This window comes from Acomys minous (assembly GCF_964271855.1).
Source record: "Acomys minous genome assembly, chromosome: 14".
NCBI lineage: Eukaryota > Metazoa > Chordata > Mammalia > Rodentia > Muridae > Acomys > Acomys minous.
This window is the reverse complement of record NC_140496.1, coordinates 19,867,780-19,888,287: the sequence shown is the minus strand read 5'-3', so window position 1 is coordinate 19,888,287 and position 20,508 is coordinate 19,867,780. Positions and strand designations below refer to the sequence as shown.

The 20,508-nt window shown below is 43.2% G+C and overlaps 1 long non-coding RNA gene across 1 annotated transcript in view; it reads left to right on the top strand.

The window, feature by feature from the left end:
- Window positions 1–19,948, top strand: part of LOC311583410 — a 249,363-nt gene extending 229,415 nt beyond the window's left edge. Inside the window, exon 4 of the long non-coding RNA XR_014774490.1 lies at window positions 19,704–19,948. This is a non-coding gene — a long non-coding RNA (uncharacterized lncRNA). The remainder of the gene's footprint in view (window positions 1–19,703) is intronic.
- Window positions 19,949–20,508: the final 560 nt, after the last annotated feature.

Below are 20,508 nucleotides of genomic sequence, written 5' to 3'. Positions count from 1 at the left end.
CCGCTATGGTAGGACATGAAACATGGTGTCCCCTCCCTCGGGTTGACCGCAGGTTTAAGGAGGGAGTCAAGGTAACAGGCGCAATGGCAAGATGGGGGAAACCTAGGGTGTCTTGATGTGCAGAGCAGGAGAGACTTCTAGAAGGAAGCAATGCCTAAGTTTCCTCTGGCAGACAGACAGACACATAGGCTGGACATCAAGAATGAAAAGGGCACTTCTTGCCAAGGGAGCAGCGTGCATGGAAGATGAGATGAGGTTTGTGACAGAAATTTGGGGTGCAAGGTCAGAGTGGAGACAAAGGCTCGAGTGGGAAACAAAAGTTCTGCCAATGAACATTTAAGTGCAGAGGTGTGCTCGCCTACTGTGGCTAGAGGTCTGCAGTCAGTAATCGAGGCCAGAAACCCGGCATTCATTTATTCTTCTGAACAAGCACCCTTAGCAAGCGTGTCCCGGCTTCAAGCTCATTTCATGAGTAACTCAGGCGGTATCACCGGAGAACCAGGGGCTTTGTGGGACCTTCACAACCTCTTACAGGATTTTACCTGGGCTGTGGCCTGTGGCCTGTGACCAGGGCTATGAGATGCACATTCGTCTTGCAGATACCCTTTACCACGTGGTTCATCTTATCTGTCATGGGACTGTTTTTCAAAGGAGCTGAGGGATGGGCACACGGGAAAACGCCTAGAAAGAGATGAGAAAAAAAAAATTAGGACTGTATCTGAATGAAAATAAAAGTCAAGACTCCAAATGCATATGTACAGTATGGGAGCCCTGGTGTATGCACGTCTCTCTCGTCTTATCTATCAGCTCAACATTTGTCTGGGATGTTGTTTTTATTGTTACTTTTAACAGTGCCCTTGGTCATGGTTGCATTAAACCAAGCAGCTTGCCAGTGATTGTATGCTTTTCCTGAGAACACGCAACACGCATGCACAGACGTACACATGCATGAGCAACGCTCACGCACGCACACACACACATCTGTTCACTCCGGAAATAGACGGAAGTCATGGCTGCACCGAAGTCCAACCTTGTCAACCAGTAAGTTTGAATTGGGGGTTTGTAATAGGAGAATGGATAAGGAGTTCCATTAAAGGGAGAGAGATGATGACTTAGGCACCTGCATTGTGGAAAAGTCCACCTCCATACTGGTGCCAATTAACGAGAGCTGCAACCCTAAAGCTGTCTGAACAACTTCCAGGCCATTCGACATTCCTAGATCTCCTCTCGGGAGCTTGGTTGGCCAGTCCCTTCCTTAAGCAGTAGTTTGTTCCTTTCTATTCTGTTGAGGAGGGGCCTTCGAGAATCTTCCAAGTTCCTGTTCTCGCAGACATGCAACCTTTTGTTTGCCATCTGAGGCTCCTGAGCACCCCGCCCCTCTTGGGAAGGTTCCAATTGAGACTGCCATGGTAACACCAATACTCTTTTTCTTCTGCCACCCCCCAGGGTGGCATGGCAGGGAGTGGGAGATGTGCCTTTAGCAAATGATGTTCTCCTGTTAAATTATGGAGGCATCCTCCAGGGTTGGCCTATATCCTTTTTATATCACTGTATTGGAAACAAGGAAATTGATACCCTTGACTTTCTCACATAATCTGGGATACTTACTGATGTTGCTTAGTGAGTTTCTGAGCAATCACACCTCGCAGGTGAGAAGTGGCTGTCGGCCTGGGTAGTGTCGCTAGTGCTGGGGTCTTCCAAGTACGGCATAACTGTGAAAACACCGAGGTCCATGTGAGGAAAAATATTGATCCATTCCAAAAATGTAGGCTAAGCTCCCCTCCAGAGAACATGAGAGAGTCTGAACTTTCATACAAGACCAGCCTTGTCAGTTACCATACAACCCGGATCCAGGATAACTTGTTTTATTTGTTAATATTTTAAATTCAAAATAAAACCTTTAAGCAGTTATCCTAACCCAAAGACACTAGTGAATGTTTCCTGAATAATTATTGAATTTCCCTGTCCCATGTCATTTGCCCACAATATCTACCAGCACTCACTATCCACTGTGGCAAATGACCACATTAGAAGCATAAGGCAAAATTTTCTAACACATTACCAGCAACCTAATATGAAAAACAAGGGCTGGGGGCCTAGCTCACTGGTAGAACATGTTCTTAGCATGTCCAAGGCTCTGAGTTCAACCACAAGCACCAGAAGGGGGAAAAACAGTGAAAAGAAGAAAAAAAATATATCAGTAATTGGTCTTTATACAGTCTCCCGCAGATGGAGAATTCACACAAGTCTTTGAAATCATGACTTTATATATTGTTTATGATTTAAAGATTTTTGTAAAAACTTATGTGTATGTGTATATACATGGATACAGTTACCCATGCACGTCAGAAAGGGTCTGTCTGATGCCTTCGTGGTAAAGTTTGAGATGCTGTAGCTGGGAGGTGAACCAGAGTCCTCTGCAGAGCGGTAAACATTCTTAACCACCAAGCTAGCTCTCCAACCTCTGTTTATTATTCACTTGTCATTTATATGTCATATATTTCTCCCAAATTACATTTTTATTCAAAGTTTTCTTAGTGTCTATAAAACAGACATGATTTGTAGCTAGTGTGCCAGCACAGGAGGCAGAAGAGAAACTACAAATAGTTTGGAGCATGTTACATCAACAGCAATGCAAAGGGTTTCAAAGCAACGTTTCCTGAAGTTTACTACCAAAGTGAAACTTCGGAACTTATGGCTTTTCTACTCATGTAATATTAATTTAAAAATAATTTTTGTTATTATTGAAGGTAAAATTATTAGTTTTGTTTGCTATCTTGTTGGGGATTGAACTCAGGGCCTCACACATGCTAGGTGAGTACACTAGCACTGAGGGGTTTTGCTGCTTTTTACTTTGCATTTCCAGATTAAGGTCTTTCTAACCAGCTCCAGATAGGCTTAAACCCAGGCTGACATTCTCCTGCCTCAGCTTCCAAAGTTGGCCTGCACCATCAGGCCTCTTTTCAACTTTACGTTTGCCTGGTATAACATTGCACACCTATATAATCCAGGCACTGGGAAGACTGACGCAGAAGTTTATGGAGTTTAAGGCTGGCCTGGCCTACGTAGCATGATGCTGCCTCAAAAACAAAGCAATTAGTTCCTATAGTGAAAATAATACTCAAACTTGAGTGACGTGTGGCTAAATGTTAAAAGGAAAGTCATTGCCAAGTTAAGTACTTCATGGAGCAGGAGTTGGCTTAGAATTTGTTTGGGCTTAAAAAAGTCCTCCCCTTAAGTTCAGTGTTAGATCAGTTAAAAGACAAATTATAGCATTTTAAATGTCCAGACAGTTTTGTATAAACTCCAACATTTTTGTAATTAAGCTGACACTGACTAATTTTTAAAATATGATGGCCATGTGCTCTCTCTCCTGTCTTCTGCTTCCCCACAGTAAGATTTCTGAAGATTTCCCACCTTTAAGAAACTACTTTGTACATCGCCCTGCAGCCCTGCAGTGGCCTTGGGTTTCTCTTGCCAACTTGTAAATTTGGCCTGTGTTTTATTCACCTGTTATATATATTTAATCAGAATCTCCGAAGAATCTTGTGTTAAAAAAAAAAACCTTTAAAATGTTTATATGGTTGCAATTTTAGAAGTAATAAAGCTCAAAACCAGGGGGCAGGGCTAATGAGCTTTATCCCTACACCAGAAAAGGAGAAAAGTAAACTAAGTTTTGAGAGTTCAAAATATCTTACAAGATTTTGGGTTCTGATTTATAACTGTGCTTTGGAATGACTGATGGGAGGAGTCTTTTTCTGTTTGTATGTCTGTGTACGGGTGTTGGGTCACCTGGAGCTGAAGTCATAGACAGTTATGAGCTGGAGAGTGGGTGCTTGGAATTGAACCCGGGTCCTCTGGAAAAGCAGCCATCCCTCCAGCCTCTATGGGTGGGTGAATTTTGGTGACTGCAGAAATGAACAATGGATAATAGTGTCTTTCCTTTTCCCAAAGTGTGTCATTCAAAATTCAAAATTCTAAGAATTCTGAATGGTTCTTTCTCTTTTGATTCCAATAAAGTTATACTCTTGTTGGTTGGGATAAAAGTGACTTGGGGTTTGAGATCACCTATAATTTAGAGCCAATTACTGGAAGAGGTTTCTTGAAAACAAAATGAAGAAACAAAACCAAAAAAAAAAAAAAAAAAAAAAAGCCCTGCAAAGTATTTACTGTATTTTTCTGACTATAAGACGCACCTGACCATAAGACCCACCCAGTTTTTACAGCAGTAATACAAGAAAAACAGTAAAAATAGTAATTGGACCATAAGGTGCACCCTAATCCCCCCCCACGCACTTTGGAGGGGGAAGTACACCTTATGGTCCAAAAAATACAAATACGGTAGTAGGTAAAAACAAGCAAATATCAGAAAATACTGGAGGTAGGCAGCTGAGCTCCTCTTTAACACTCAGAAGGCCATGGCTTTGATCACAGTGCAGGGAAAGTGAAAGTTAGGAAATATTTTAGCAAACACATTTGCATATGTACATATGGAAATAGAGAGTTGGGATATGCTCTAGTAGAATGTGCTTTAAATTTGTGACATTTTCAGTAACCTTGGAGAAAGTATTTTTCTAGATTTAAGATATTATTACAACTTATAGTAAGGCCCCAGTGAAGATGTTTACATTTTTAAACAATGAAATACTTTAGTACTTTTCTGTCTACAATTCTTCAGAAGCTTTTAAAATATAACTTTGAAGAATACATCCAATTTCACAAAACAGAAAGATTAAAAAATAAATTCATATTAAGATACATTTTTTAGGAAAAGCCCATAGCTCAGTAATAGTAAATACAGCTATAGCTAAAAAATTAAAATATATAAATACATCCTGAACACCATTGTTCCATTAGTGGTATTATTTCATAGATAAATGATTTAGCGGACTATTTTTATTTGGCTTCCATGGACCCAGATGTATATTATATTTGTTTGGTAGAAAGAATTCCATTTTAGAAAAATAACTTTTAAATAAAATTATAAGCTCATCAACAAAGTCTATATCTTGCTGAATAAGTTAATATTTTATATTACATGATTTTGTTATTTTTAGCAGCCCCTGTTATTTTAAAAGCATGCCTCCCTTTACGTGAAAAGTGCCGTGGCCTCCTTGAGAGAAGAACTAAAGCCTAAGGAATAGCCCATAAGGGATACAAAGTAAAGAGCAAAGAGCAGTGTGCAGGACAGGCAGAGAGAGGGAGGAATATGGGGTGGGGAACCCCAAGAAACAGTAATGACTAATGACCTAAAACCCTCAAAAAAAAAAAAAGCTCCTCCTTCTGGTGGGAATTGCCTCTTCCTCCCACTCTGAGCAGCACACTTTGTGAAAAGGAGAGACGGTGCGACCCATTGTTCATTTCTCTGTTTACCAGTTCACTTCTTATCCATTCACAGACTGACTTCATCGATGCTCCCAGGCGTGTGTGCTCCCAGGCATGTGATTAGCCTCTGGAGGTGTGGGAAATGGTGCAAGACACACTGAAAGTATGCACAGTCTAGTTCCAGGGCCGGAGAGGGAAGCTGACAGTGGTGATGGAAGTGGGTTGGAGGGCTGGAGAGATTAAGAAAGACCCTGTGCATCTGGGTGTGCCAGGAAAGCCCGCTCAGGGTGGGTAATGCAGGGTCTCTAACTGGATCAGACCGGCTCCGACAATGCATATCATTGAGCTGCCTCTTCCTTTCTTCTGTCTTTTCTTCTTCCTCCTAGCCCGGTGTTGTGATGTCACAATTCACGTCCCTGCTCTTTACTCTAACTAAGTATATTTTATTCTTGCATTTATTTTGTAGTGTGTGTGGGTGGGGGGGGGGTACATGTCAATGCCATAACATACTGTAGACTTCAGAGGATAGCCTGCAGGAGTCTGTACCCACCTTCCACCGCATGAGTATTCTACTGGGATCGAACTCGGGATGTTGGGCTTCGTAGGAAGCACCTTTGTCTGCTGGACTGTCTCAGTGCCTCTGGCTTTGATTTTTTTTTCACAGTAAAAGAAAAGCAGCAATGCAGTCCCTAAGGGCTGAGAACCCCTCGGTACGGTTTCCAACTCTTGTCTTATTCCTGTCTGGTCTCGGTGTCCTGGAAAGTCTTACAGGACCCAGTAGCTGTTTCCTATGCCAGCTTCCTTGTGTGTTGTTTCTCTACACAGAAACAAATCCAATTCAAGCAAATAATGCTGTCATCGGGATCTTGTGCAGGCACCGAGGGGAGGCAGCCAGGCCAACGGAGGGCTCTGTTTGAAATATCTTGCGATCTTCAGGAACATTTGTTTTTATTCACAAGTGTTCATTTGATGTTTCCCTGACCCACACAGCTTCCCAATGGGCTTAAGCCCTCATTTGTTAAAGAAACAGATGGAGGAACCAGTGCAGTTAGTGTTTGTTTTAGTGTTTAAGACAGCTTAGCATGAGATAGGAGTTTGGATATTGCAGGGAGCCGCGCACTATTTTTAGCAGGCTAGTAAGAGAGGGAATCATGGGATCCATATGTCAGTGGCAATACTACAAGTGGGACGCTCCACTTCTACTCGGCCACATTTGACTTAGATAAGATGAGCCAAAATGAGTCAGGTGATATGCTGTGCTCATAAGGCAGGTCTCGCTACCTGCTGCTGGTAGTCCCGTATCTCCTACCTGGTTTTTTTGTTTTGTTTTGTTTTGTTTTGTTTTTCTCACCTCATCCTTCTGATGGAAATGGCTACACAGTTGTCTGAGCTACATCCTTCCAGCTGTCCCTAGTGCTAGTCTGGTTCTTGACAGAAAAAGGTTAACACAAAGTGTTCATTTGATGAGGGGTAAAGGGAACTGACAGGTGAGTATAGGGTACCTCAGAACACAGACATGGGCTGTTGTGTGTCTGGGTCCTGGGTAGGACCTGTTGTCATAGGAAAGGGTGGGCTCCATTAGAAGTTGTGCCGTAAGTGATGAGACAGAGCCCTTGCCAAAACCAAGATGGGGCAGGAAAGGACCAAAGCTACCAATAGCCTGACCTCTAACCTCTGTCTTGCCTTTCTCGTTGGTCACATACAAATGGGAACAGAAAGGCCAGGCATGGTGGCGCACGCCTTTAATCCCAGCACTCAGGAAGCAGAGGCAGGCAGATCACTGTGAGTTTGAGGCCAGCCTGGTCTACAAAGGGAGTTCAGGACAGCCAGGGCTACACAGAGAAACCTTGTCTCAAAAAAAAAAAAAAAAAAAACAACCAACCAAATGAACAAACAAGCAAACAAATGGGAAGAGAAGACAACAAGTGAGTAAGGAGATGCAATCTTAGAGGCCAGTCTTCCTCAGGAGGGTCACCTTCCATGGCAGGGTGGGGGATGGGTGGGTGTTTTGAGTGGATGTAGAGGGACAAAGAGAATAACAACCTCTGGCTCAAGCACTTCTGAGCTTCCTAACCCAATGCACTGTTTCTCCTACTGATAGCACAAGTGGAAATAGTTTCCTCTCTGCGTGACAGAGCTTTGGGTAGCAAACCCGAAGCTTGGTGGCTCCATCCAAATGTATAATATAAGTAGTGTCTTATGAAATGTCTTAATTCCTCCAAGCCCTCTAACCATGATCACACATTGTGCCAGCATGGGTGAGACAGTGAAAATGGTACATTTTTTTGGGGGGGGGGGAGGGGACTTTCAGATATGGACCTTTGCTCCCTAAAACAAAAACAAAAACAAACAAACAAACAAAAAAGGAGGTTTATGAACTGAGAATCAGAAAACCAGGGTTTGTGTCCCATTTGTCTGTAGGACCTGTTGTATTTTCTCTGTACATTTCTCAAATAAGGAAATGTTTAGTTAAACACACCCCCGCCCCCAATTCAGGTCTTGAAGGCAAAAAACCAAAGACCCTTAGAAGGACTGAGTTGTTTATATATGTGAGTGTCTGTACCAGACTCAGGGATGAGAACATAACACACAAGAGCCCTGGGTCCACTGAGTATCCCATTGGCCATATCAGAAGGTAGGTGGGTAACTTGTCACCGAGCAGCAAGCTACTACCCAGGTTTAACACATCAAGCCTCACATGTGTTTCTAAATGCTTTAGAGTCTTCTAGGCCAAGACTAAACTTAAAGATACAGACTCCATTTTTTTTTCTCCTCCACCTCGCCAGGACATAAGAATAGAGATGTTCTAGCGGCCCTCATGTGAAGGCCTCCCAAAAGGGATTGCTAGAAATATCTTTCTATTATAGTTCCTTCTGACCTAGTCCCAAGAGTACCCTGTCCCTGAAGGGTCATGAACCCTCACTTCCCTGCCACTGTCAAATCCACAGAAAGTGTGAAGAAAAAGATACTCGGAGGATGAAGAGAGGTGAGATTTAGAGATATCTGGAAAGCAGGGCTCTGTTTTGCTCACATTAACACGTGTGGCATGTAAATAGGCCCCTAGCCTAACTCTTTGGCCATGATTTGAACTGTTAAGGAGTGCTATAGTGGTGACCAGATATGCCCCAGAAAGGTGCATTTCTGCTCCACACACAGTCTTGTGAAAACACCTCTAAAAAAGGAAACACCACACCATTTGCACACCCAAAGAACAATCAAGATTCCTGTTAATTGTTGCCTGTGATAACATGACTTGTTACAAGGTTTTCGTTAATGAAATCCTTAATGGATGTCATTAGATATTAAGTGTTACATTGCTTCATCTAAGGAAAATTACTGAAGGAAACTACCACTTTAAAAAAAATTGGTATTCTGAGGCAGGCCCGTGTTCTGTCCTCTGAAATCATACTGGAGAGTATGGTTGACTTTTGGCATTGTCAGTTTCTTTGGCTTCTGAGAGCATGGGGCTCTGGAGATGCAAGCCAAGAGTAGGCCTTTATCTGAGGGAGGGGGCAAAAGAATGAGTTCTGAGAAAGGTACCAGGCCCTAGAGAAACCATGTATCCATGGAGAGATACATAGATAAACAATCTCTACTTGTCAGCGCCCCTTGTAAAGAATTAAACTCGCAACTTCCATGTTAATGATTCTTGTACATTTAATTTCCTGGGTGCCACCTCTGAAAACGTGTCTGTGGAGGGAGGGAATTTTGCTTTGTAGAGATGTCTTATTAAGTGAATGCGCCTGAGTTTGTGCCTGTCACAACATGATTCTGGAAGCTCATTTAGAACTATAATTTTGGGGAGGTGGGGGGGACTGTGGGAATGGTGTGTCGTGCAGGGCTATCGCTGTTTTCTTGATGTCACTTTTTACTAGTGGGAACATCTTGCTTCTTAGCACTAATTATTAATGTAAAAGTGACTGTATGAAGCACTTGCAGTGTGCTTTCTGCCGGACTCAGTGTGGGCCATTCTAGATCCACTAAATAAACTACACACAAACGTGAATAAGGATGTAGGCCAACCGAGCAAGGGACACGGCTGCTTATTACAGGCATAGCCAATCTTACGCCAGTACAATGGAGGCGTCTGTGATGACAGAGCAGCAGGGGTCCATGGGAGACATGAAAGGATCAAACTTCTATTCAAACTGTTCCACCCCACCCCCTCAACCGGAACTTTTAACATGAATCTTAAGTCCCACCTGGGGCTTCATGAATATGAATTGGTATCCTTACATGCTTTCAGGGTGATGGACGCGTGCACTAAAGGTAGAAGATCATGGTTCTGTGGAACCACGTCTCCAACTTCAGTGCGCACTGGCAGCAATTGTGTTGGAGATATGAAGAAAAAAAAAATCACATTGCCCAAGATTTACCCCACCCCAGGATAGTTAGAATCTCAAACGTTAAATTAGGAGCTGGTATGTTGTCAAAAGCCCCAAGTGGTTTCAATGGCCAGTGAACTCTGAAAACTTCTAACCAGAAACCCAGTGCTAGTGGTTTAAAGACCTTGGAATACTTAAGAATCTGTATTTTAATCTTTCCAATAGATCTGAGGCCACAGTATATCTGCAAGTGTCCTATACCACCCTGGCCACCTCCCTTTGACAATCCTGTTGCATCTCTATATTTCAACCTACCTCTGAGAGTCCTCAGCCAGGAAGGGTACCCTCGCACAGCCCTTGTGGCCCGCTGATCGCCTCTGCTGTAGCAGTCCACTTGTAACTTCTTTGGTAGCTTGTTCTTACCCACCTGGATTTTTCAAGGACTTTCTTATCTGATCAAGAAGTGGGCTTGGGTGATGGCAAAGATTGAGGTCTTCGCTCTGTATCCTTAAGCACTTGAGCAATGCTCCACAGATAAGGACCTCACCAGATCTTTGGGTTGAAAGAGGCCTTCCTTTCTTACCTTGGCGGTGTTGACATCAGTTGCTTTCTAACATATTGACCCCTAGGTCCTATTTCTTTCCCCTTCTCTCTGGATGACCAGTCCAGAAAGGAAAATACTGCTGTCAAAGTCTGTTGATAAGTCTTAACTGACTCTAAGGAAATTCAGACCAAGTTGAGAGCTATGGCTTTGCAATCGGGGCATTTTTTTGACAGATAATCATATCTTCTGCATTCCTTCTCTGGTCTCTCACAGCAGTGCAACGCTTCATTACTGGGTACATCATGGCCATGAAAATGGACAACTTTCCCCATTCGCCTTTGCAGCTAAATGGTCGCATGCAAACAAGCAGGAAAAGCAGTTCCTGGGAGCCTTTCCTGAGCTGCCTGTGCCACTGCCCCATCTTTGTTTCTCCCTTTCTTAATGCTTGGAATGCAGGGGCAGCCTTCTTAGACCATGAAGGCAGGGACGCCTTCAGAGTGTGGAAGAGGCTAGAACTTTTGAGACTCAGGGTGTGCAAGATCATGAAATGAGCTTCTACTTTGGAAACTAGACTTGTTTGGGCCTGAAATCTAATCCTTGGTGACTTGCCGCCTACGTTTTCTTTTCCAGAACCCCAAATTTTATTACACTTGCTGTTTTGTTTTGTGTGTGTGTGTGTGTGTGTGTGTGTGTGTGTGTGTGTGTGTGTTTATTTTGTTTTCCAAATCACAACGTAAAGCTCTGAGATGAGGAACATGAGGCTCGGCATGAAGGGAGCCATACCACGGAGCACCAGGTCCACCCTACAAGATGATGAGGTGCCTGTTGGTCGCCATTCAGACACAGGAAGAAAAACCATGAAGGTATCTCGGCTCTCAGGGTCTAAATTCAGTGCTTGTGTTTCCTCCGCCGAGGGGCAGACTGTTTAGCTCTGTATCCTGAGCTGCCTATTGCTTTATCATAGGACAGGCTAGAGAGATGGCGAGTAGCCATCCATTCAGACCACGGTAGTCAGAGTAAATGCCAGAAAGCATTCTGTGTGGTCCTCTTGGGCATCAGGGCTGTTTGTTTTGCTCTGAGGAGGTACCCAAGACCAAGAGCAGCGGATCAAGGGAGATGATTGCCCTCCTGGGGACATTCCCATCCAGCTTGGCCTGCTCCCACCCAGCTTCCACAGACCCCATTTTGTCCCTTACCCAGCGGCCCTGCCTAGTAAGGAACCTAAACACAATGGTCTGAATAGTGGCCTTTCAACAATTAGGGACACAGAATCAAATAAACTTTTCTATCTGAAGAAAGGAAAGATAAAGAAAGATGGAATAGGTGGGGGGCAAGGGGGGCAGGGGAGCAGGCCTGGGACTAAGTTGGAGCCTCAGCGTGGCCAAGGCTCAGCACAGCTGTGACATTAGCAGCCATCGTTTGAGGCCCAGAGATAATTCTTCAGATCAAAGCAGCCTCGTCTTTAGACAATTAGAGTAAAATTGAAGCTCTCCTCCAAAAGAAACACATGCTCATGTTGTATTCTCCCCATCCCCCACCCCTGCCTTATTTGATTCTTTATGAACAAATTGGTTTTCAGGGCTATAGAAAAAAAAAAAAAAAAAGATTGGAAGCTTAAATTCTCACTCTCTGCCCCTGGGTGGATTCATGGGGGTGAACACGTTACATCTGAAAGCTGACTTTTTCTTCTTTTTCTTTTTCTTTTTTTTTTTTAATTTTTAATTTTTATTTTTCCTTCTTCGTCTTCTTTAAATTGATATCCAAGAATAAAAGAGGACGGTAGGCAAGGCTGATCAGGGTGAATAAAGTCTCCTTTTAAGCAGAAGCCACCCCTCCCCCTACCTTCCCTCCAGAAAAGCCAGACTGTAATTGCTTGCAATCACTCCGCACAAATTGTCTGCTCGTGTTTGCTTTTTAATTTTGTATAATCTGGTCCATTTCGCTCTCTCTGCCTTTGAGCTTAACCTTCCTCTTTCTCCCATCCTCTTATTCAGAGTCTCTCTCTCTCTCTCTCTCTCTCTCTCTCTCTCTCTCTCTCTCTTTCTCTCCCTCTCTCCCCTCCCATCTTTCTTCAATTCTTCAAGACTATTTTTAAATTATTACTACTTTCCAATGATATTTGATGGCTTTTCCTAAGCAGAGACACTTAGAGAAAAAAACAACCACAGGCATACTGGATAGAATGCATCTGACCTGTATCATCTTAAATGTTCATTTCTGTGCCCAAAGTAATATAATGCATTAATACTGTTTCTTGAGGTGTAGTATGTATTTTAATAAATAATTTACTGACTCCAAAGTAAGCAAAAATGAACTAGAATCACAAAGATGATTGCTCAGAGCAACAGAGCATCATTTCCCAGAGCTTGCTTAGCAGGTGAGTGGTTCCCAGGGCCCCGCTGGCTGCACCTGCTCTCTTAGCAATGGTACACCTTGCATTTGGTGTGATATGCCACACACTCCATCCCAGGCTCCTAATGGTAGACGCTGCTCACAGGTACCACAGCAGAGAGCACACATCCCACACAAGTCTCCGTCCCTTCTGACCATGGCTAGCCATGACCAAAAGTAAGGACTCCAGGTTTGCCAGGAGTGTCTTAGGCCCAAGGTCCGTGCAGCTGCAGGTTCTCACGTAGCACTGAGTGCAGACTTCCCAGGGAGACAACATTTCTTCAAGGTTCAAACAGTCTCTAAACAAGTTCTTGGCCTCTACTGATTAACCCAAACATAGCAAAGGTTTCGCTGAAACATTTCACCCCAAACCAAACGCAGAGTCTTCACCTTCTGTATTGCCACAGGCTCCCTTGGGTCTAGGCCTGTGTTTTATTCACATGAGGGCTGATGCACCAACTGAAGTTTCATACTTTCCAACAATATAAAAGATAAGGGTATAAGGGAGTAAGGGGAGCTTGGGGTAGAGGCAAGTCCAGAGGGGAAAATCCCCAGCTGACAAAGAATGAAAAATGAAAAGAGGTTGGGATGGGGAGTGATAATTGTCTGCCAGACAGAACCTAGAATCACCTAGGATGAGATGGCATGTTTGGGCACAGCTGTGAGGGACCTTCTAGATTAAGGTTAGCTTCCTCCAGAAAGGTTTATAAGGGATTGTCTCAATTATATGTGTTGATGTGGGAAGACCCACTGTTCCTAGTTTACTTTCCTGCTGCTGTGATGACCCAAAAAGCAACTTGGGGGAAGAATGGGTCTCTCTCAGCTTATGCTTCCAAGTCACAATGCCTCACTGAAGGATGTGAGGGAAGGAACTCAAGTAGAAACCATGAAGGAATGGGAGGAAAGTTATTTATCAGCTTTTTTTTTCTTACACAGGGTTTCTCTGTGTAGGCTTGGCTCTCCTGGACTTGCTTTGTAGACCAGGCTGGCCTCCAACTCACAGAGAGCCGCCTGCCTCTGCCTTCCCAAGTGCCGGGATTATAGGCGTGCCCTACCACACCAGCTTCAGTTAGCTTTCTTATATAGTGGAGACACACCCACCTAGGGACAGTGCTGCCTTAATTCACTGGGCCCTCACACATCAATCATCAATCCAGACAGTTCCACACAGAGAAGTTGACAGCTGAAGCTATCCTTAATTGTGTATGTGGGGGGGGGGGCCAGGGAGTGGGCATTTCTCACATGAAATGGGTGAGACTTGGCTCAGTACCATGTCTCTCTAAGAGTACCATGGTTCTCTAAGCATCACTGGGTAACCTGAGAAAGCGTTTCTGGGAGCTAGAGGAATGAGGCTCAGTTACAGTTGAGTCTTGCTTCAGATCTGCGTGTTTCTGTCTCTGTTGTTCTTGTGGGATGTTTACAATCATAGAATGCTTGACAAGTTTTAGGTAGTCAAAAGATGTCATTCAGGACACAACCGTGGAAGCAGACAGTATGAATATCTCCATCCCTCCTTATCTGTAGCCTTGGCTCTCCAAGGTTGACTGTGATCCAAAGAAATTACATTTTAAAAATGCAGAAATAAATATGCTATGTGTATTAAGTTTGCTGTGTTCTGTGGAGAGTAATGAAATCGTACACCATCTTGCCCTTCTCTACCAGCAATATGAATTCTCTTTCTGTGCAGGGTACCCAGGCTGTATATGCTGTTAACCCACTAGTCACTTTGTAGCCATTTGGGGCATCAGATTGACTGTTGTGGTACCACAAGACTTGTGTTCAATTAATCCCTCATTTTACTTGACTATGGCCTCAACCTATAAGAGTAGTAATGCTGGAAACTTTGTTACTATTCCATTTCAGTATTGTTGTTCATTCTTGAGTGTGTCTAATTTATAAACTAAGTTCTATAGTAGATACGTATGCCCAGGAACTAGAGGATAGATATTTAGTGTTTGTTAGTATGTGCTGTCTCAGGCCTCACTGCAGGTGGTGGGATATACTTACCATAAGTAAGATGGTGACTACTGTGTTCTGGAATAAGTAGCTTACTCCAACTCAGCTTTGCCCAATTATGGCAAGAGCTGGGGAGGTAAGGTATGGAGCGAATGTTGAAGGACCACAGAAGAGCCCTTGTACCTCTCTCTCACTGCAGCGGTGGGGCTTAGTGAGTGTCTGGAGATCAGGGCCCAGGGGTTTCTGCTCAAACTATTGCACTAACCAAGGACAATACAAATAGTAAACATTGAACCCCTGCTCTGATCTAGCCAATGGACAGGACATTCTTCACAGTTATGTGGAGAGAAGGGACTAACTCTGACATGAATTCTGGTGCCCTATATTTGACCATATCCCCTTGGTGGGGAGCTCTGGTGACACTCAAAGAAAGAATAGGCAGGCTACCAAATGAGACTTGATAGCCTGTGACCATAAAGTGGGGGAGGAGATCCCCGTCAGTCATAGACCTAGGGAAGGAGAACAGGGTAGGAGTGGGAGGGAGGGAGGAATGAGAAGATACAAGTGATAAGATAACATATTGAGTTGTAATCTGAATAAATTAATAATAATAAACAAAATGCATAATAATAAAAAAAGAAACTAATACTGTCCTGATAGCAAACAGGAAAGTGCAGGTATACAGGACAAGTGCAGCTGTACAGACAAGTGCAGGTGTACAGGCAAGTGCAGCTGTACAGACAAGTGCAGGTGTACAGACAAGTGCAGGTGTACAGGCAAGTGCAGGTGTACAGAGCAAGTGCAGGTGTACAGGCAAGTGCAGGTGTACAGGGCAAGTGCAGGTGTACAGGGCAAGTGCAGGTGTACAGGGCAAGTGTAGGTGTACAGGCAAGTGCAGGTGTACAAGCAAGTGCAGGTGTACAGGGAAAGTGCAGGTGTACAGGCAAGTGCAGGTGTACAGGGCAAGTGCAGGTATACAGGCAAGTGCAGGTGTACAGGGCAAGTGCAGGTGTACAGGGCAAGTGCAGGTATACAGGCAAGTGCAGGTGTACAGGGCAAGTGCAGGTGTACAGGGCAAGTGCAGGTGTACAGGGCAAGTGCAGGTGTACAGGGGAAGTATGGTGGCACAGGGGTTGTGTGGGTGGTGTTTCTGATGAACCCTTAACAAGTGTTAGAAAATAGATCCATCAGCATATAAAAAGAATTACATACTCTGACCAGATAGTCACTTCTAGCACTCCAAGATGGGTTAAATGGTTAAAGACAAGCCAATGTTATCTACTATATTAAAGAACTAAAAAATAAAGAGTCACATGATCTTATCAACTGCTTCAAAAAGTCTTTTGACAGAATTTAGTACCCATTCATTGTTTTAAAATATCCAGAAAGGGGAAATAAAAAAACTTACTCTATTTTATAAACAACAGTTATAGAATCTGTGTGTGCATGCTAATCACAGGGCGCTGAAAGTCCTAGTTCATATATTACGGTTGGGGTGTGGGGGGAGAAAAAGAAAGAAGAAAAAGAGGGAAATAAAGGATGGAGGTAGAGAAGAAATGGGAGAAGAAGGAAGAAGAAAGAGAAAAATGGAGAGGGAGAAAGGGGAATAAGAGAGGGAAGGAAGGAAAAGAAGGAGATCTGTGGGAAAAGGAAGTAATGAAAGGGCCGGGAGAGGTGGAGAGGAAATGGAAGGAGGAAGTGCATTGGCAGCATAGACGTTCTCGGAATTTCCAAACATGATAGCAATGGAACCTCCTAGAATAAGCAAGCTCATCCAAGTCACTGAATACAAGAAAAACATGCAAAAATTATATTTCTATATGATGCCAATGAAAACTGAAATTCAAAACACACTGTCATTTATGACACCTAAAACCAAGAAGTGCTTGGCCGCCAATCTGCCAAGGTTTATGCATTACTTTCTCCCTGAAAAGTACAAAACGCTAATGGAGAACTCCCAGGTACTCTGAGGACAAGATGCAGCAGACTGACAGCTGGTAAAGAAGACTATCTAAAGACGGTATCACCTCCCCCTGAGAGTGGCAGCTAAGCTTGAGGTGATTCCTTTTAAAATCTCAGAAAGTTAGTTTTGTTTGTTGCAAATTCAAGCACCACTCTTCTAAAGGGCATCTAGAAAGTCCAAGAATGACTATAATGATGCTGAGAAAGAAGAACGGAGCAAAAGGAAGTCAACCCACTGGGTGTGATGACACCTTACAGAGCTGTGGTAGTCAGCACTATGTGCTACCATAACACAGATCAATCCAGAAGAATAGAGTCCAGAAATAGACCTTCATGAATAGTTCCAAATGATTTTTTGACAGGGGTATAAAAGCAATCCAACGGAGGTGAGCCAGACTTGTGACCAATGTTCCCGTACAGTTGGGAGCCCATTGGCAAACAAAAACAAAACTCAACCCAAGTTCGTGTTGCATAGAAAATGAACTTCAAGTTCATTACAGAGTTAAAGTACAAACCCAAACTTAAAATTTTTAGAAAAAGACCCTTCAGAATCTACAGCTAAGCAATGATTTCTTAGACAAAACTAAAAGCATGACTCATTTTTAAATAAAAAAATTTGCTAAATTGGGACTGGAGAAATGGTTCCACATTTATGAGCCCATACTATTCTTTCTTGCAAAAGGCCTGAGTTTGGTTCCTAGCACCTACTCTGGGTGGCTCCCAACTGCTTGTACTGCCATCTTCTGGAAATCTGACACCCTTCTCTGGCCTCTGCTGGCACCTGCACAAATGTGACATTAATGCACACAAACTTAACATACTTACATATAAATTTTAAAAATTGTTAAAATGCTAATTTGGACGTCAACAAAATCAAGCTCTATTTCACAAAAAGTGTTAATGGAACAGTGAACAGACCACCTGCAGATTGGAAGAAAATATTCGCAATGCGCATGCTCAGCAGAGGACCGGTGCTCCAGACTACAGAGAGAATTCTTACACTCTAGATCTACTCAGTAGAGTAGCTGTATCAAATAGATTGCCTATACTAAATACTTCTACATCTTTATGCTATTTTCTTTCTCTCTTTTCCTGCTGCCTTTTCTCTTTCCTTTTCTTATTCTTGTGAGACAAGGTCCCATATAGCCTAGGCTGGCCTTCAACTCACTATGGAGCCAAGGATGACCTTGAATTCATGAGGCATCCCTTCTTAGCCTCTTAGTGCTGTGATGACAAACATATATGACCACACCCAGCTGACTTACATCTTCAGTTTAGGATGGATTAATTGGGAGGTAACACCACTGTAAGTTGAGATGCATCTTTAATCGAGTGATTTTCTTTATTAAGACCTCCGGTATCACTTGACAATCCCACCAAGAAAAATCCAACTTGGCTTCTTGGCATCCTTGCTAGAATTTGGTATTGCCACAATTTTCATATTTTATCCACCCTAACAGGTTTGTAAAGTCAGCCCATCACAGGTCTAATTTGTATGTTGTGAACTGCTAATGACATTGAACACATTTCTATGTGCTTATCTGACACTTGCATCCCATCTTTAGTGGATGTCTGTTCATGTTGCTTACCTATTCTGTAGTTTCCTGTTAGCAGAGTTTGTGAAGTACAAGCAGAAATAGTTCAGGCATCACTCTACGAAGTACAGACCAAAGGCTAGAAAGCATAGTGAACAACTGAATTTAAACAGTCTTCAGCTAGATCATGTGTCAGCATTTTCTCAATGACTGAAGCTGGGATCGAAGGGACCCACAAGCCAAGCCTGTTCTGAGCTAGCCTGTGTGTTGAGCTTGGTCCCCAAATGATGTCTCATTTTGTAGGTGACCAACTGTGACTGGAGCAGTTTCATAGCTTCTCCAGGACCAGTCTGGAGTTATACAGACCCACATGGGAGGAAGAAACCCTAAAGCTCATACATTGTGGTCAAAGACAGGGGTGGGGCCTCTGTGAACCGAGGGGCAGGATTTCACTGTCTCTCATACCTGGGGCTAGGAGATCCCAATGAGACCCTTTCCCATTACCTCTTGCTCCACTGTGCTGCCTCTGAGTGGGATGGATAACATCCTTTCCTGAGATAACCAGGAAAGAGAACCATCCATGATCAGAACAGGCCTATGAAGCTTAGGTGGGGATACGGAAGGACAGGGAGATGGCAGATCTCACAGCCTGCTCAGAAGCACAGGGTTCAGTTGACTCTCGCATGGGATGGTCCTCCCCATTTCTAACTCTGCAGTCAGTGGCTTCCCTCCCTCCTAGGAAGTATCTTAAAGTCTCTCTTCCACTTGGGTTATCTACTACATCATGCTTGTGGGGAACTGGGAACTAGTCTTTTACCTGGCTCTTCAAGTATTGTGCCTGGAATAACAAAACTTAAAGGGGAGGTAGGGAGAGAATTTCCAGTGTGACAGTGTATGCGTGTGTTTTCCACGAGTTGATCCCTAGTAACATTTCCTAAATCAAACAAATTGTTAAATTAATTTTCATCAAGTCTTTCTACCAGGCACCTGGGGCCTTCTGTCCAGACTCTGGTACAAATCTTTATTAAGTGTAAGATGATAATTTGAATTTTTCTTTTATTTTGGAGATTATACTGTAATTACATTTCCCCCTTCTGATTCTTCCCTCTAAGCCCTTCTAGGTACCCCCTCTTTGCTCTCTTTCAAACTCATGGCCCCGTTTTTCATTAATTGTTGTCACATAGAGATTGTAATTTTAATTTCCAAACCTACTCTTCATCTATTTTAGCAGCCTTCCATAGTAAGTGTTCTAGGCAGAAGAAAGATCATTTCAAAGAGTTTCTACAGCTGTGGCTATTGTCTGGTGGGATCAGTCTCCATGATATCTCGACTGTCTATGTTTCTGCTTTGTATAGTATGGAAGGCGATCTCTGCTCACCATATGGGCCTTTCTATACTGCAGAAGGAAATGGATGGAGGAATGGATGGATGGATGGATGGATGGATGGAGGATAAAAGGATACATAGATGAACTGCATTGATACATGACTTCATGGATAGATGGATACATGGATGAATGGATGGACGCATGCATGATGGATGAATGGGTGGGTGGATGGATGATCAGAAGAAAGAAAAAACCCTCTTCCATCTGGAAACTTCTCCCTATCACCAGTTACTTTTTAAATTCCACGTATCGAGGGAGCTTTCTTTTTTCCTTTCCAGGGAGTTGAAAAGAGAAGCCAGGAACTGCAATAAAATGCCCCTATCCGGTGACCCTGTCAGTTCTTCATGAAAATGAACCCACACACACACAAAAGTGATAAGCTATCCTAGCAGAGGAGACAGAAGGCTCCTGACCTGGGCACCATCGGAGGGAAGAGGCGCCTAGTTACCTGCTCCTGTCTGGGACCTAAAGCCTGGTGGCTTTTCCAGAACTAGAAAAACCTGAAAAGCAAGTTGTTCCAGGTAAGTGATATTTTTTTAAATGTCAAGTTCTAAAAATAAATAGAAGAATTTTTAAAAATCACCAATGCAGTGAAGTTTATTAAAAGCAGGGCATGTACCACAAATGGGTATAGCGCTGAGAGGCACTAGCTAACCCTGGGTCATGGATTTACTACCATCCACCCCTACAATCTTCTCCTCAGATCACACTGATGCCCTCAGTAAAATTAAATTGCTACCAGCTTCTTAACAGACAACCTTTGAGGATGGGGAAGGAAAGAGCAATATTTTTTTAAAGGAGGAAGAAAATTATAAGTTCATGTTCTCATGACACAATTTTAAAAGCTGTTTGTAGCTGATTCATGATGCTCAAAGCAGTTTTCCATCTGAAATTCTAATAAGGCCATATGAATGGTTTGGAGCTTCTTACAAAGTAAAGGGAATGAAGTGACTTAATTGAACTCAGAGGTTTGGGTGGCCTTCTTTATGGGCATCTGGGTCTGTCTTATCACCTTTATTCCCATGGAATGTTCTGGAACTGATACAGTCAATAAATGTGATTATAGAATGGGAATAATGACCA